The sequence below is a fragment of the Hypanus sabinus genome (assembly GCF_030144855.1).
Source record: "Hypanus sabinus isolate sHypSab1 chromosome X2 unlocalized genomic scaffold, sHypSab1.hap1 SUPER_X2_unloc_6, whole genome shotgun sequence".
NCBI classification, from domain to species: domain Eukaryota; kingdom Metazoa; phylum Chordata; class Chondrichthyes; order Myliobatiformes; family Dasyatidae; genus Hypanus; species Hypanus sabinus.
Window position 1 is genome coordinate 683,344 of NW_026779006.1, and position 16,043 is coordinate 699,386.

The window sequence follows — 16,043 nt, forward strand, 5'->3', positions numbered from 1 at the left end:
CTCCGAATCCCAATACATCCCACAAATCAGTGTGCACCGTCAGTCAAATCCACCGACATCCTTATATCCCTGTGCAGCCCATCCCCGCTGACACTCCCACGTGAAAATCAGATTATCCAGAGCAAGAACCGTATCAAACAGTTCACAAAATAGCTGGCTCCACCTTACAAAAGTAGCAAGAACAAAGTTCAAAGTTCAAAATTTATTTATCAGTAAATTATCTGTGAACGAAACAACGCTGAGATGCATCACACCTCAAATCAACATGCACCCCCTAATCCCCCACATTCGCTGCCACACCCCTGTAGACTTCCCCAAACCTGTGCGCACTCCTAAACCCACTGACACCCCATATACACATTAGATTATCCCACAGCAAAAATCATTCCAAACTGTTCAGTAATTAGCTGCCTCCGCGTTAAACGAACATCAAGAACCAAGTTCAAAGTGCATTTGTTATTAAGGAATGAAAAATGAAAAGCGTTCTTTTTCATCACGAGCCCAAATCGGTGTGCACCCACTTAACTATGCGCATCCCCGAAATCTGTGTACATTCCCAAATCCGTGCGCACCCCAAACCCACCGACACCTTCCAAATGCACGTTAGATTATATCAGAGCAAGAATCATTTCAAACATTTCCCAAATTCCTACCCCACCATAAAAAAAGTATCAAGAACAAAGTTCAAACTTCGAAGTGTATTTTTTGATAAAGTATCCATAAATGTAACAACCTTGCTCACTTTAACGGGGCAGGAACGACACGCCGATGGGTCAAAGCGTTTGTTTCTGCACTGCGGTTTCTTTGACTGTCTCTCGCGTGAGAGGAACAACAGTGTGACGGGCCGAAGGGTAGTCTATGTGCTGTCGTGTTTGTGACAGACTCTAACGTTGGGAAATTATATGCACAATTAAAAGGGTTAAAGCCTAACTGAGTTATTGGCAGCCTGACAAGTCGTGCTGTGAGAATAAAGTATGAACAAAGAAGTGTTTGTTGCATGAGAAGCTGCACAGTGTCCCTTATCGGAGTGTGTGTGTGATAAGGAATATTTTTAACAGCTGCGGACTCTGTACTCAGAAACAGACCCTTCGTACATCATCCTGCCTGTGAGAGTCAATTACAGACACAACACCACATAGACCGTTAGGCCCATTATCCTGTTGTTCATGTCACATTAGAGTCAGGCACAAACATGTGTGTGTGTGTGTGTGTGTGTGTGTGTGTGTGTGTGTGTGTGTGTGTGTGTGTGTGTGTGTGTGTGTGTGAGAGAGAGAGAGAGAGAGAGAGAGAGAGAAACAGAGAGACAGAGAGAGAGAGAGGAGAGGAGAGGAAAGGCCACTCGGCCCATCATCCTGCAGATTCTGTCCCATTACAGTGAATCACAGACACGACAGCGCAGAAACACTCTTTCAGCTCCTCCCTATTCTTTTTATCCCATTGTCCACAGACACTGTAACACTGGCAGAGACGCTTCAGCCCATCAAGACACCCATTCTATCCGATTATTAGTAGAAACTATAGCACAGGAAGAGGCATTTCGGCCCATTCTCCTGCCGCATCTCCCACATTCGAGTCAGTCATGGACACTATGGCATCGAAGCAAACTCTCCGGCCTATTTCTCTGTTGTTCCTTTCACGTTAGAGCCAGTCACAGACACAGTACAGCAACAAAACAGACTGTGACTGAACAGGTCGGTAATGCGAATTCTCCGCTAACCCTGACCCTTTGCCCGGTTAGTATCTTCCCCTCGTTCTGTCCGTGGTCTGTTTTCCCCAGAGTTTCACGCCCTTTTCCTTCCCGTTCCGCAACTCTTGGGAGTTCACCGTTTACACACCGCACTGTGAAACAATGGCTAGTTTGGCTAATCAAAACAATCATTTCATTTAACTTGCACTGCTGGTCTATAAACTCATAAAAATAAGTATTTTAGACACAGTCATTCCAAACAGTTGTATTTGTTTTCACTCACACCGTTATAGGGGTTTGTAGACAGCAGAACGACTCCAAAAGACCAGAAGGACTGTTTGAAGCGCCCTGGGTTAGTGGTGTCAGGTGCCCCGCAGGTAACACCACTGGTGGGGAATGCATTATTACTTTATATTCATCTGGATCAGTGTGCATCCCAAAATCCATATGCACCCCTAAATCGCAATGCACACCACACATCACTGTGCAGAGTGAAATCCACTGACGACACCAAAACAGTGTGCAGGCCCGGTTTAAGGACACCCCGAAACCTGTGTGCACAAAATCGGTCTGTATCCCTAAATCAGTGTGCAGCCCAAACACGCTGACACCCCACCTGCACATTAGATTACCCCAGAGCAAGAACAATTTCAAACTGTTTACAAAATACCTGCCTCCACCTTACAAAAACAGCAAGAACAAAGTTTAGAATTCAAACTGTTTTTATCAGTAAAGTAACTTTGAATGAAACAACCCTGAGATTCGTCACACCCCGAATCGACCTACACCTCCTACCTCCCCATATTTGCTGACACACCCCTGAACCTGCGCTTATCCCCAAATCTGACCGCACTCCTCAGCCCAGTAACACCTCTCATACATGGAATATTATCTCAGAGCAATAATCACGTCAAACTGTTCAGTTAATAGAGGCCTCCACCTTAAACTAACAGCAAGAACAAAGTTCAAGGTGCATTTATCATTAAATTATTCAAAAATGGAACAATCTTGTGTTTTGTCAAAGTACCAATTCCGCAGTCACGCCAAATCCGTGTGCACCCACATATCAGTGAGCACCTCCAAATCTATGTGCACTTGGTCTTCTCAAACCCCAAATGGTCAGAGTCATCAGGAAGTGACTTCAACACTGTCCTCCGATACTTCAGGCTAAATCCGTGCGCACCCCAAACCCGCTGACACTCTCCACATGCACATTAGATTATCCCAGAGCAAGAATGATTTCAAACAGTTCACAAATAGCTACCCCACCCTAAAAGATAGCAAGAACAAAGTTCAAACTTCGAAGTCTATTCATTATTAAGTATCTATAAATGTAACATCCTCGAGGTTCGTCATACCCTCAGATCCGCCGGCACTGCAAATTTGCAAGTCTCTTCTGCCGTATGCATTGAGTGCACGACTTGCTGTATTCTTAGACCTCCAGCTTCATTAGCGGCCGCTAGAACCAATCTCTGAGCAATCGATTGGTCTTCTCAAACCCCAAATGGTCAGAGTCATCAGGAAGTGACTTCAACACTGTCCTCCGATACTTCTCAGGCTGAATCGGCTGAGAACGCCGAGGCTGGTCCGAAGGCGACATGACCCGGTATGAACACCGCAGCAGAGACATGAGAGACACAGGCCTTCAGTTAATCCGCTCTACCGGTCTATAAATGATAAAACTATGATTCTAGTCCAGGGGTGGGCAAGCTATTTGACTTGTGGGCCACAAAGGGTTCTAAAATTTGACCAGGAGCAGATGGACGGAGCGTTTTGGTAATACACCTCATAAGAGAAAATAAAATATCATGGGATATGTAGAAAACATGTGCTTTAATTTCAATTGAAAATGAACAAATGCATTACAATAAAATATCTGTCTTGAAGTCCCATGGTGTTTAGCTATTTATTGAAATGACTTTTAAAACACTGAAAATTAAATGAATAAAATACAGCTTTTTTAATAGTAAGTTATTATTTTAAAGCACTGAAAATTCTGTTATCCTTCAAGATATCATCATCACTCTCCTCCTGACTGTCTTTATTACAAAAACGGTAGGAGATGCAGGTCTACTTGTCCTGCTCCTTCTTATTCAATTGTCCCCTGTGCCAAAACTCAACAACGACCAGCACAAAGACAGGACAGTGACAGCGCGCCAGTTTGCGGAGCGTGTTATTTGATCTGGAGCGCATTTTTTATTTTGAGAACGTACGTGCACCTGCACACTACTCATGTCCATCACTTAACAGAAATGACATGTAACATGTAAGGCTTATTGAAAAAAAATATTTTCAAATGCATCTTTTACATAACACAACGACGAAATTTATTTTTAATTTCAGTAGGAACAGTGTTGTTGATCTCCCTTTTTAGCCAGCGCATCAAAGTCCGGATTTAGTTTTGTTGTGGCGATTCTCAGGATGGATCTGAGGTGTTGGTCAGTTAACTTGGATCTGTGGCTGGCTTTGTTGATGTTCATGACGCTGAACGCCTGTTCACACAAATAGGTCGAGCCGAACAAAGAGTAAAGCGCAAATGTGGAGTAATACGCTGCACCTCAACAAAGGTCAATGTATATAGAGTGCGTAATCTATTGGGAAAACGCCAGAATTGCGGGAAAAAAACGTTAACAAGGTTTATTAAAATAATTTCATCAAGTTCTGCGGGCCGGATTAAAAAGGTTAACGGGCCGCATATGGCCGTACTTTGCCCATGCCTGTTCTAGTCACGGACATTTCTAATGGTTTCATTTATTGTCACTCACACTGTTACAGCGGTTTGTAGAGAGCAGAATGGCTCCAAAGACACGAGGGACCGTCTGAAATAATACGTGGGTTAATGGGGTCAGTTGACCCACACCTTGAACAGGTAACACCGCTAGTGGAAGCGGAGGTTTGAAATCGGAGTTATCCCTCTCCCAGATGAGCAACCATCCGTGGTTAACCAGCCCCATCTGCCCGGGACAACTGGTTTTAAGGCGCCAGTGGCCCTCCTTTGCCTCTTCTCCTGTCGGGTAGAACAGCTCCGCCACGTGAAGGCCAGGAGTCGGATCTGGTTGTCAGAAGCTGTTTGAAACGCGCGCCATGAAGAGCATTTGTTTAGTCGGGGGAACTCGTCCCCACTACCACCCTTCGGCTGTGACCACCTTTGCAGCCTAGAGAAAGTTATATCGGAAAGTTAAAAACAATGTTTTTGTTATGGTGCAAGTCACTGTATATTTGTATTTTTTCCCACATAAGAATGTTTTCATTCGGTTCTTTGGAAATACTTTTATTCAATACAACCTTTTGGCAGCTTTTGTACTTTTTCCATCTTGCATTAAATAAAACCCCTTGCACTAACGTGGTGGTGCGGACTGATGTCGGTTTCATTTTCAACTGGTGACCCTCGTCAGGTGCACCTCACCTGATAGCGAGGTGTGACACCCCTAAATACACATGAGATTTTCACAGAGCAAAACCCATTTCAAACAGTTCACAAATTAGCTGCCTCCACCTTCCAGAATAGCAAAAGCAAAGTTCAAAGTTCAAACTGTATTTATTAGAAAAGTACCATGAGATTTATCACACTCCAATCCGTGTGTACCCCAAATCTACAGACACACTCCAAATCTACCCACTCACCCAAATCTACAGGAACACACCCAAATCTACAGACACACCCGAAATCTACCCACACACTCAAATCTACTGACACATCCCCAGATCTACCCACACACCCAAATCTACAGGCACACTCCCAAATCTACCCACACACCATATCTGTCTGGACAATCATATTTGATTCGGGCTTATTCGATAATACACCCATAAATTTACACACATCCCCATATCAGTGTATATCCCCATATTAGCCAAAACATCCCCAGATCCATGCCCATCACTAAATCACAAATGCAGCTCCAAATCCCAATGCATCCCACAAATCAGTGCGCACCGTCAAATCCTTATATCTGTGTGCAAACACAAATCTATCTGCTCCCTGAAATCCGTGTGCAGCCCAACCCCGCTGACACCCCCTCTTGAAAATTAGATTATCCAGAGCAAGAACAGTATCAAACAGTTCACAAAATAGTTGGCTCCAAAAGTAGCAAGTTCAAAGTTCAAAGTTCAAAATTTATTTATCAGTAAAGTATCTGTGAATGAAACAACGCTGAGATTCATCACACCTCAAATCGACCTGGAACCCCTAATCCCCCACATTCGCTGCCACACCCCTAAGTCTGTAGACTTCCCCAAACCTGCGCGCACTCCTAAACCCACTAACACCCCACATACACATTAGATTATCCCACAGCAAGAATGCCTTCAACTTAACCTAACATTTTACGTTTCGAGATTCGTTATACCCTCAGATCCGCCGACTCAGCCAAATTTGCTTTGTGTGAGAAGCCAGAGTCTGGCCTGTGACTTCGAAGAGTATTCATTGTTAAGGTATCTATAAGTGAAACAACCTGAGATTCGTCATACCCTCAGATCCGCCGACTCAGCCACATTTGCTTTGTGTGAGAAGCCAGAGTGCGGTATTAGATGGTCTCCTCTCTGAATAAAGGCCTGTGACCAGTGGAGTGCCGCAGCGATCGGTGCTGGATCCGTTGTTGTTTACCATCTATATCAACGATCTGGATGATAATATGATAAATTACATCAGAAAATTTCTGAATGCCGCCAAGACTTGGGGTGTAGTTGACAATGAAGGGGGTTTTCATGTTTTTTTTTTCAGCATGATCTGATCCAGCTGGAAGAATGGGCTGAAAAATAACAGATCGAATTCAGTGCAGACAAGAGAGAGGTGTTGCTCTTCCATTGAACCAAACAGGGTCGGTCTGACCAAGTGAACGGAAGGGCACTGAGGAGTGTAGAAGATCAAACGGATCTGGCAATACAGGTCCACAATTCATTCAAAGTGGCTTCAAAAGGATACAGATTGTTCGGAACATTGGCCTTCCTAAATCAATGTATCGATTATAGGAGATGGGATGTAACGTGAGAGATAGTGATGAGGCCTTGCTACAAGATCTGTGTTCAGTTATCGTCACCGAGCTACAGGAAAGCTGTAAATAAGGTTGACGGGGTACAGGGGAAATTTACAAGGATGCTGCCAGGTCTGGATTATCTGAGTTAAAGACAGAATAACTTAAAATTTTATCCTTGCAAAATGCAAGATCGAGTGTAAATTTGATAGAGGTGTACAGAATTATGGAGGTATAAATTGGCAAGATTTTTCTGCTGACGTTGTGTGGGACTACAACCAAAAGCCATGGGCTAAAGGTGAAAGGTGAAAAGCTTAAGCTGAACATGGCAGGGAGCCTTTTCGCTCAATAGTTGAAATAGTTGCCAGCAGCGGGTCATTGTGAGCTCGATTACAAGGTTTAAGCGAAGTGTGGACAGGGACAAAAATGGTAGGGGTAGAGAGGACTATTTAATGGTTCAGCGTGGTCTGCACGTTGCAAATGGCCTGATTCTTTGTTGTACTTCTCTGTGATTCTAATTCTACTTTTTGTCCCTAATTAGGGCATATGTTTCCAAATCATTACAAATGGTTACACATCCTTTCAGCAGTATTAATCGGGGATTCACCAGTTAGAGGGACAGACTGTGGGTTCTGCTGGCGAGAATGAGACTCCGGAAAGGTATGTTGAATCTTACATGCCAGGGTGAAAAACACCTCGGATCGAGGAAGTAGTGTTCCTCAGTGAGTGCATGAGATGCTGGAGGTCGTAGTTTACAAGTGACAGAAATGTGTGCCCGGGAAATCTCTGTATCTAGTGATCATAATTCTATCAGTTTCAAGATAATTGCGTAGATTGTTAAAACTGGTCCTCCGAATCTGACTGTAGTTTGGAAACACTACAATTTTGATGTCATCAGCAGAGTTCAGGCCGGTGTAGATTGGGTTACAAGGCTTCCTAAGTTGAAAACATTCAGCAGTGCAGAGTTTATCTGCTCCTGTTGGAATGAAGGCCAAGGCTTCAGCGATCTTGATTTTAGAGACATACTGAGAGTCTGATTCAGACGACGGGAGAGACATAGACAGCTCGGATGAAATGAGTCACTCGTGAGGTATAAGAAAACATGAAATATTTCACAGAGAATTCAGCAGAAATCAAAGATGGCATGGGTTTTCTCGAGCAGACTAGCTGAAGGAGAATTCCAAGGGTCTCTGGAGATGTACGCAGAGCACGAGGATTGCAAGGGACAAACATGGTGTCCATTGGCGATCGGAATAGTCTTCCAAGAAACGGGGAAGATATTTCAAAGGCTTTTTGTATCTGTATGTGCTTCAGAAACAGGCACATGGACAAAGGAAATGGGGCAGAACAGCACTGAGGTCATGGACCATATACGGATTATGGGGAAAGGGGTGTTTGCCGACTTGCGACAAATTATGGTGGATGAATGCCCTGGTCCAGATAGAGTGTCCTCCCCGGCTCATGTCGGTGGCTAATGCGGAAACTGCAGGGACCTTGGCAGAGGGATTTAAAATGTCCTCAGCCACGGGTGAGGTGCTGGAGATTAGCTTCCCTTGATCAAGGAAAGTTCGAAGAATAAGCCTGGAAATTAGAGGCAGTTGCGTCTGACATCAGTCATGGGTAACTTATTGGAAGACATTTTAAGGGTCGGGATATAGAATTTCAACAGTGTTCTGGTAAACTGGTTTTGCAGATGACACCTAAATTCAGAGCGTGAGTGGGCAGCGAAGTAGGTGATCAAAACTTTCAGCCTGAATTAAGCAGCTGGAAAGAATTTCTAAAAAATAACAGATGGAATTTAATGCAGATTAGTGTGAGGTGTTGATCTTTGGGACATGCACAGTGAATGGTAGGGAATTGAGGAGTACGGGAGAATGGAGGAAACTGGGAATACAGGTCCATAATTCCTAGGCAGTTAATAGATTGGGTCATAAATTGAGCTTTGTCACTGACCAACATAAGAGCAGATGATTCTACACGTGATAAAACCAAATGAAGATCCACATTGGCTCTTAATACGACAAGGGGATCGATCCAGGAACCATTCATGTGAACATCCTGTGAGCCCTCTCCAACGTCAACCTATCCTTTCTAAGATAAGGGGCAGAAAACTGCTCACAGTACTCCAAGTGAGGCCTCACCAGTGGTTTATAAAGTCTCAACATTCCCTCCTCGCTTTTATATTCTCGTCTTTTCAAGGTGAATGCCAACACCGCAGTTGCCTTCCTCATCACCTACTCAACCTGCAAATTAGCCTTCATGCAATCCTGCACAAAGTCTCCCAAAACCCTTTGCGCCTCATTTATATAAAAAAACTATCAACTAATAAATAGTCCACTTTTTTTTTATTCTACCAAAGTACATGACCATACACTTCTTGACAATATATTCCATCTGTTACATTCTGCCCTTTCTCCTAATCTGCCTAAGACCTTCTGTAGCCTTTCTACTTCCCCAAATCTATCTGCGCCTTCACCTATCTTTGTATCATCCGCAAACTTGGCCACAAATCACTCAATTCTGCCATCCAAGCCATTGACATATAATGTAACAAGACGAGGCCCCAGCACAGCCCGCTGTGGAACACCACTAGTTACCGGCAGCCAACCAGAAAAGGTTCCCTTTATTCCTACGCTTCGCAACCCGCCGAACAGCCAATGTTTTCTACATACCAGCAGCTTCTGTGTAATACCATGGGCTCTTCATTTGTTTTGCAGCGTCATGTGTGGTACCTTGTCAAAGGCCTTTTGAAAATACACGCAGACAACATCCTCTGTTGCTCTTTCGTCTACCCTGATTGTTATTTCTTCTAAGAATTCCAACATTTCCACTGACAAACCACGCTGACAACGGCCTATTCTATCATGTGCCTCCAGGAACCCCGAAACCACCTACTTAATAATCGACTACAAACCACCGAGTAATACGATAATATTTAACCTGACTCGGAATGTTTAATGGAGATGTGCGATGCAAGTTATTTTTCATACTCATAGTGGTGAGTGCCTGGAATGAATGCCTGGGGAGGTGATGGAGGCACCAGACGCGATAGATGCTACTAGATACCACGTGAGTGTGAGGAGAATGGAGGGATGTGGACCTTGTGCAGGCAGGAGGGTTTGGTATAGTAAGGCATTGAATGACGTTCAGTTGGTTCAGAACAACACAGTGAGCAGAAGGGCCCGTACTGCAGGACTCGAGTCAGTAGTAGACTAGACAGTGACTGTCGCAAACAAGAGAAAATCTGCAGTAATCAGGGGAGCTGCAGATGTCAGTCACAGTTTGTTATCAGAAGCAAAGAGTTTCCCGAGACTCAAAATTTATTATCAGAGTACAGATAAGTCCAGCCAGGGGAGAGATCATTCCTGCCCCTACCCTGTAAATACCCTATGAGAATGAGTCTTTCCCAGTCAGACCACCTCTTATTTCTCTAATTCTGAGACAGGCCCAATGCAATAATTGGTTGCGGGAGCATCTCAATGGATGGGCAAGCGAGTGTTTTTCTCTTGTACTGTTCAAAAGCCTGGTGGCTGAGGTTTAGTAACTGTTCCTGAACCTGGTGCGAGTCCTGAGGCTGTTGTTCTTTCTATCTGGTTGCAGAGCCTGGCCTGGGTGGTGAGCATCTCTGATGATGGACGCTGCTCTACTCCGACAGCGTTTCATGTCGATGTGTTCGATGTTTGGGAGGGATCCACCCGGGATGTACCGGGCCGAATCCAATACCTTGTGTCGTTTCATCAACCCTCCCCCTTTCCTTATAAAACTGGCAACACCACCCCTCTACCAACTAACCTGTCAAGCCGAACGACAATATAATCCTGCACAGGAATAAAAACTTAAAGTCTTGACCATTATAAATCAGAGTTCTCGCATTTCATTGCAATATTTTAATCATATTATGTAAGTTGACAAGTAGACTGGGATACAGATCCCCACCCAACAAAACGTCATTTAAAGCTTCCCACAAAGCACCAGTTACACCAAGAAACCTTTCTGCAGCTTTCACAGTAATTTTAATTTCCTCAGTAGGATGAGATGTCTGATCAGTACAATTCACCACATTGGTTATAAACATCACAAATTTCATTTTATCCAGCAGTGAAGTATCTTTGGTGAGAGAACTGTGATGCCGGCATATATCCACTGACGTCACAGTCTGTTCTCTGAGTGGGATCACTTTATCCAGTTTACCTGCTCTGCTTGCTGTACTTGTCCTTGAACAGGCCCTTCTGCTCACTGTGTTGTTCTGAACCAATTGAACTGGTCACTTCATGTCTTACTAAACCAATCCCTTCTGCCTACACAAGGAACACATCCCTCCATTCGCCTCACATCCACGTGGTATTTAATAGCCTCTTTCGCCTCCACCACCACCCGATATTCACTCCAGACACCCACCACTATGGGAATGAAAAACAAAACTTGAAACGCAAGTCCCCTTTAAACAACCTGAGTCAGGTATTTGAAATCTTTGTCTTTTCCAATTGTGTTTTTTTTTTCAACAGCAGCTATGCAGAGAAAAGATACAAAATTACACTAAACTACAAAATACTTAAATAGTGCAAAAATGTCCAATGAGGATGTGTACCCCCTTTTTCCTGAAGTTCATGCCCACTGGCCTTGGACATTTCCTCCTTAGAGAAAAAAATCCCAGCTGTCCACTCTGTCTGTGTCTCTCACTTTCCTGTAAACGTCTGTCAGATCTCCCTCAGCCTCTGCCACTCCGGAGAAAATTCCCTGAGATTGTCCGGACTCAATTTATCCAGGCAGCATCCTGTTAAGCCTCTTCCACTCACCATCCAAAACCTCCGCCTTATTCCTGTCTACGAATACAATTCTCCAGATGTCATTAAACTAAAGATTTATACAACTGCAACATAACTGCCTGACAATGGAACCACTATCTCGGAGTTATGAACTCGGATTCCAAGATCCCCCTGCAGATCAACACAGTCCAATCTCGCCCCATGAATATAACAGCAACGAGATAATGCTGAGGATTTATAAGACATGAGTCAGGCCACACTTGAAGTATTGTCAACAATGTTGGGCCCAACATTTCAGACAGGATGTGATGTCATTGGAGAGAGTCCAGAGGAGGTTCAGAAAGATGATTTCAGGAATGAAGGGGTTAAAATATGAGGTGCGTTTGGCAGCTTTGACCCTGTGCTCACTGCAACTCAGAAAAATGTGGGGGCATCTCATTGAAACCTACCGAATGTTGAAAGGCCTGGATAAGGTGGATGTGGAGAAGGTATTTCCTGTGGTGGGGCACAGCGACAAAGTTGAGGAGCCACCTTTTCAAACAAGGGTAAGCAGCTTATTTATTTTATTAGCCAAGGTGTATTGGATCTGTGGAATGCTCTGCCACAGACTGCGGTGGAGCCCGAGTGTGTGGGTATATTCAAGGCGGAAGTTGATCGTTTCCTGATCGGTCAGGGCATCAGAGGATGTGGCGGGAGGTCAGATATCCGGAATTGAGTGCGATCTGGGATCAGCCATGATGGAAAGATGGCTGACTCAATGGGCTGAATGGTGTAATTCTGTTCCTATACCTTATGGAATTAAGAACACAAGCCCCCTCCATCATGATGAATCTCCTCTGCACTCTCCCAGAATAAAACATCCTTTGTACAGAATGCTAAGCGGAACTGAACGCAACTTTTACAGAACGTTGTCAAGTCAGGCAGCATCTGTTCAGGGGAATAGAGTCGATGGTTGGGACAGAACCCCTCCCTTACCGCACTAACGCAGGCCCTTCGGCCCAACCTTTCCATGCTGTCCTCCAGTCCATTTAAACTAATCCCTCTGCCTGTCTTTGACACAGAACACAGAAATCTACAGCACATTACAGGCTCTTCAGCCCACAATGTTGTACCGACCATGTAACCTACTCTACAGACTGCCTCGGATTTCCGGAACGTATATCCCTCCATGTTTCTAAGCTCCATGAACCTATCTAAGAGTCTCTTAAAATATCCTCTTGTATCCAGGTCCACCATCGCTGCCGGCAGTGCATTCCACACACCCACCACTCTCTGTGTAAGAAACTTACCCCTGACGTTCCCTCGGTACCGACTTCCAAGCAGCTTAAAACTACGTCCCCTCGTGTTAGTCACTTCAAGCCTGGGAAAATGCCTCTGGTTATCCACACGGTCAAAGCCTCTCATCATCTTATTACAATTACTTATGTACAGGTTAGGAGGAATATAGCTTCAACATCACCTCACAGCTCTTGAACTCAATCCCACGGTTGATGAAGGCCATCACACCAGACGTCTTCCTAACAACACTGCCAACCTCCACAGCAGCTTTGAGTGTCGTATGGACATGGACCCCAAGATCTCTCTGACCCTCCACACTGCCAAGAGTCTTACCATTAATATTATATTCTGTGTTCAAATTTGACCTGCAGAAATGAACATCGGTGTTGAACTCCATCTGCCACTTCCCAGTTCAGCATCCGAGGTGAGGAAATAGATTGCTGAGCCCCAGGCTAGGATCATTATGTCCTCAGTGTCCATGGGAATAGTACCGGAGGATTGGAGGGAGGTGAATGTTGTCTCCTTGCTCAAAAAGGGTAGTAGGGATAGTCCGGATAATTATAGACCATTGAGCCTTACATCTGTGGTGGGAAGGCTGTTGGAAAAGATTCACAAAGATAGGATCTACTGGCATTTAGAGAATCATGGTCTGATCAGTGACAGTCAGCATGGCTTTCTGAAGGGCAGATCGTGTCTAACAAGCCTGATGGAGTTCTTTTAGGAGGTGACCAGGCATATAGATGAGGGTAGTGCAGCGGATGTGATCTACATGGATTTGATAAGGTTCTACACGGTAGGCTTATTCAGAAAGCATTGGACTGAAGGCATTGGATCCGGGGATGTTTGACCAGGTGGATACAGAATTGGATTGCCTGCAGAAAGCAGGGAGTTGTAGTGGAGGGAGTACATTTGAATTGGAGGGTTGCGACTAGTGGTGTCCCACAAGGATCAGTTCTGGAATCCCTACTTTTCGTGATTTTTATTAACGACCTGGATGTGGGGGTAGAAGGATGGGTTGGCAAGTTTGCAGAAGGACACAAATGTTGGTGGTGTTGTGGATATTGCAGAGGATTATCAAAGATTGCAGAGAGACATTGATAGGATGCAGGAGTGGGCTGAGAATTGGCAGATAGAGTTCAACCTGGACAAGTGTGAGGTGGTACACTTTGGAAAGACAAACTCCAAGGCAGAGTACAAAGTAAATGATAGGATACTTGGAAGTGTGGCCAGAGGGATCTGGGGCTACGTCCGCAGATCCCTGAAAGTTGCCTCATAGGTAAAGGTAAACAGAGTATTTAAGAAAGCTTATGGGGTGTTGGCTTTCATAAGTCGAGGAACAGAGTTTAAGAGTCGCGATGTAATGATGCAGCTCTATAAAACTCTGGTTGGGCCACACTGGGAGTACTCTGTCCAGTTCTGTTCACCTCACTATAAGAAGGATTTGGAAGCATTGGAAAGGGTACAGAGGAGATTTACCAGAATGCTGCCTTTGTTTAGAGATTATGGATTATGATCAGAGATTAAGGGAGCTAGGGCTTTACTCTCTGGAGAGATGGAGGATGAGAGGAGAAATGATAGAGCTATAGTGATAAGGTGAATAGATAGAGTGGACAGCCAGCGCCTCTTCCCCAGGGCACCACTGCTCAATTCAAGAGGACATGGCTTTAAGGTAAGGGGAGGGAAGTTCAAGGGGGATATTAGAGGAAGATTTTATTCTCAGAGATTGGTTGTTGTGTGGAATGTACTGCCCGACTCAGTGGTGGAGGCAGATACACTAGTGAAGTTTAAGAGACTACTCGACAGATATATGGAGGAATTTAAGCTTAGGGAGGAAGATTTTAAGGGTCGGCATAAAATTGTGGGCCGAAGGGCCTGTACTGTGCTGTATTGTTCTATGTTCTATCTATTTCTCGCTGGAATCTCTCTTTTAGTTTAATTGTTTATTGAAGGCACGACACAGTACAGAAAACGTAATGCATTACATTTTCCTCCATTTTGCTTTGATACCTTACCCCAAAACACCACAACGTCATCAGTGGGGCCTTCTGGGAGTTGTAGTCATTGGTCCTCGCTCTCTCCCTGTCAAAGCATGTTTCGTCAACCACCACAGACGTCCCCGAAACAGACCCACCGAGGCGCGAAGGGGAATCACACCCGTCCTTGTGGGCGCCGAGGCCGGCGACACCGACAGAAGCGACTCGCTGATCTCCGCCATTGCGATGGAGCGGAAGAGGAGGGGCTGATCATTGGCCGATTTCCTCCAGCCTATCGTAGCTCGGACTTTACACTGACCCCTGCTGTCATTGGCTGTAGTGCCTGTCGGTCAAATGGGAACTCGGAGGGTGATTAGTTTATGTGAACGTCAGTCAGCCTTCCTGTCTTTATGAGTTTGGATTTGGATTTATAACGGGACAGGAAGCAAATTGGGAGAAATGTGAGTTTTTATGTGATGGTGCATCAGTCTCCGAGTTACATTATCAATAAAAGGGCAAAGGCCGTGGTGAGGAATTAGGTGATTTACTGGAGGTTATATGGAGATAATATTGGAAGGGATATCAAACTTGGAATTGTTTGGGATGACTTAGAAAATGGGGGGATTTGTGGGGATCATAATATTCCAGTGTTGATTATTGAGGGCAAAATGATTGTTACTGAAACAGGGAAGGTTGTGTTACTGGCTGGGTCATTTGATGAGATTCATAATCAGGATAATTTAAGTGAAGAAGTTAAACAATGTAGGGATATGTTTTTTCAGTGAATACCCTGATGTGCTGAAAGTCAGCTGTAGCAATGATAGTATCACCGATGGAGAGATTTCTTTGTATTAATTTAAGAAGTCTATTAATAACGCAGGTCCGGTGTCCCAGGAAAGAGTGATATTTGAAATTGTAATTGTATATAATTCTCTTTTGTGAAAATATTAAATGTTTGAATTGTGCATTTACTTTCCTCATGGAAAATGGAAATAGTAGTGCCTGTTCTAAAACTTGGCTGATCCCCATTTGATCCTTCTAGTTAAGGGCCTATATCGTGAATGTCTCATTTATGTAAACTTATGGAATGTATGGTAATCAAGCGCTTGAGTTATATTTTGGAAAGAGTGGTGATAAAGTGTTTTATTAGAGTGGATTTTGGAAGTGTGAAATAACATTAGATTCAGTTTTAGGTTTGGAAGATGATATTCGGAAAGCACAATTAAATAAAGATGTTGTAATAGCAGTATTTCTTGATACTGAAAAGGGAAATGATATGGAAGAAAGGACTTTTGATTAAATTAGGAGTAAGGGGGACATTTTTTTTGTATGGACTGTCCAAGTAACGGTCGGCATGTTTGTGTCT

At 44.2% G+C, this 16,043-nt stretch overlaps 1 long non-coding RNA gene across 1 annotated transcript; it reads right to left on the minus strand.

Annotated features, from left to right (window-relative positions):
• Positions 1-4,627: 4,627 nt before the first annotated feature.
• Positions 4,628-14,777, minus strand: LOC132385946 (uncharacterized). The gene is made up of 3 exons (XR_009509352.1): positions 14,717-14,777; positions 6,158-6,309; positions 4,628-4,842 (listed from the first exon to the last, which is right to left on the minus strand). It is a non-coding gene; the product is annotated as an uncharacterized LOC132385946 (long non-coding RNA).
• Positions 14,778-16,043: the final 1,266 nt, after the last annotated feature.